We start from the raw sequence: 2,500 nt of genomic DNA on the forward strand, positions 1-2,500 counted from the left end.
CCACCGCGCTTCGCACCGGGCTCGGCTGAACCAACTTTGGCCGCCAGGCGCCGCGTGCAGGGTGCGCCGCAGCGTAGCTGCGCCGCCTGCCGAGCCCGTCGGCTGGCGCTCCTGCCACTCGGCGCCCCCCACCAGCCGCCTGTTGCGCGTGCGCCCACGCAGCGCGCGGCCAACACGCCGGGCGGCCCCCCTTCACCGGCCGGGAACAGTCCCACCAAGCCACCGCCGCGTATCGCTTCATACCCACATGGGCCTAGTCACGTGTGTGGATGTGGCGGGTACCGCTGAAACAACCGGTTAATAGCTGTACCGATCGTCGCCATCACAGATTCACCTCCAGCGTGAACAACCGCTCAACAACGGATTTCCAGTTCATTTGCGTATCTTGGGCAGTAAACGTAGATGTCCACCTACATTTGCGAATTCAACAATTCTTGCATGCCAGGATGTCATGTGTCACGACACGCTACATCAGACCACATACACACTGCGACATGTGCAGAAGAGAACACGTGGAAGGTGGCCCGCGCACGTATGCGATGTCCCTTCCGCGATCCACTGTCAACCGGCATCTGCGGCATGTCCCAGATATGGAACGTGGTCCACCAGGGTAGCACTTTGTGTGAGGCAATACGACAAAGTCGGAATACACGCGTCACTACATCACACGGCTCACGCTGACCTGACCTGACTCACCGCACCACCACCCCCAGCGACCCAGGGTGACATACAATGCGTTCGTACGTTCCTCCCACACGCCTCTACGGCGTACCACAGTGCAACCTAGCTGTTATTGGGAGACGAGACAAGTAGCATCGAGCACAACATATGGAAATTGAGATTCGACACCGTTGGGCACAGCCAGCGTACGGTCACACGTATCACACTACTTCACTCTGTACGTAACTACCGATGATCGGTACAGCGTGTGGGTTACGCGTACGACATCAGCGGACAATGGACACAGACCATACCACGACGTACACTGAGGGCGTCGACATCTGAACGCAACTGAACAGCTGCGAGGCTCATTTAACACTCAAACGCCAGACCGACCAGCTTGAGAGGACGGAGACACAAAGAGAGGGGCAGAGGGGGGGGGGGGGCGATATAGTCCTATTGCAGTACAATTGACAGTGGATAGCGGGAATATGTGGAAAGTAAGCAACACTCGCAAGACATCTACATGAGGATAACAACGACACCAGAGATTCCGAGCAGTGAACTATGTTAGGCAAAGGGACAACGTGGGTTAGGTTAAGGGACAACGTGGGTTAGGTTAAGGGACAACGTGGGTTAGGTTAAGGGACAACGTGGGTTAGGTTAAGGGACAACGTGGGTTAGGTTAAGGGACAACGTGGGTTAGGTTAAGGGACAACGTGGGTTAGGTTAAGGGACAACGTGGGTTAGGTTAAGGGACAACGTGGGTTAGGTTAAGGGACAACGTGGGTTAGGTTAAGGGACAACGTGGGTTAGGTTAAGGGACAACGTGGGTTAGGTTAAGGGACAACGTGGGTTAGGTTAAGGGACAACGTGGGTTAGGTTAAGGGACAACGTGGGTTAGGTTAAGGGACAAATTGAGTTAGGTTAAGGGACAAATTGAGTTAGGTTAAGGGACAAATTGAGTTAGGTTAAGGGACAAATTGAGTTAGGTTAAGGGACAAATTGAGTTAGGTTAAGGGACAAATTGAGTTAGGTTAAGGGACAAATTGAGTTAGGTTAAGGGACAAATTGAGTTAGGTTAAGGGACAAATTGAGTTAGGTTAAGGGACAAATTGAGTTAGGTTAAGGGACAAATTGAGTTAGGTTAAGGGACAAATTGAGTTAGGTTAAGGGACAAATTGAGTTAGGTTAAGGGACAAATTGAGTTAGGTTAAGGGACAAATTGAGTTAGGTTAAGGGACAAATTGAGTTAGGTTAAGGGACAAATTGAGTTAGGTTAAGGGATAATCTGGTACAACCACAGTTAGGTTAAGCGATAATCTGGTACAGCCACAGTTAGGTTAAGCGATAATCTGGTACAGCCACAGTTAGGTTAAGCGATAATCTGGTACAGCCACAGTTAGGTTAAGCGATAATCTGGTACAGCCACAGTTAGGTTAAGCGATAATCTGGTACAGCCACAGTTAGGTTAAGCGATAATCTGGTACAGCCACAGTTAGGTTAAGCGATAATCTGGTACAGCCACAGTTAGGTTAAGCGATAATCTGGTAAAACCACAGTTAGGTTAAGCGATAATCTGGTAAAACCACAGTTAGGTTAAGCGATAAAGTTGGTTAAATTTGGTATTGTGTGGGAAGGGGGCAGAGAGGGGGGGGGTGGATAGTGGTGGCAGTACGCGGATGCCTGAGTCACCGTCAGATACGTCACGTCGTTTCGATGCTTGTAGCAAGAGGCTGGCGGGTCTGTGTCTCTCACTTCTGCAATTTTTCATGTGGTATAACACGAGGGCGGGTGGTGATATTTGGTGCCCCTCTGTGTAGGATGTGTGTTGGTGGTG

This window comes from Schistocerca gregaria, unplaced genomic scaffold (genome assembly GCF_023897955.1).
Source record: "Schistocerca gregaria isolate iqSchGreg1 unplaced genomic scaffold, iqSchGreg1.2 ptg000924l, whole genome shotgun sequence".
NCBI lineage: Eukaryota > Metazoa > Arthropoda > Insecta > Orthoptera > Acrididae > Schistocerca > Schistocerca gregaria.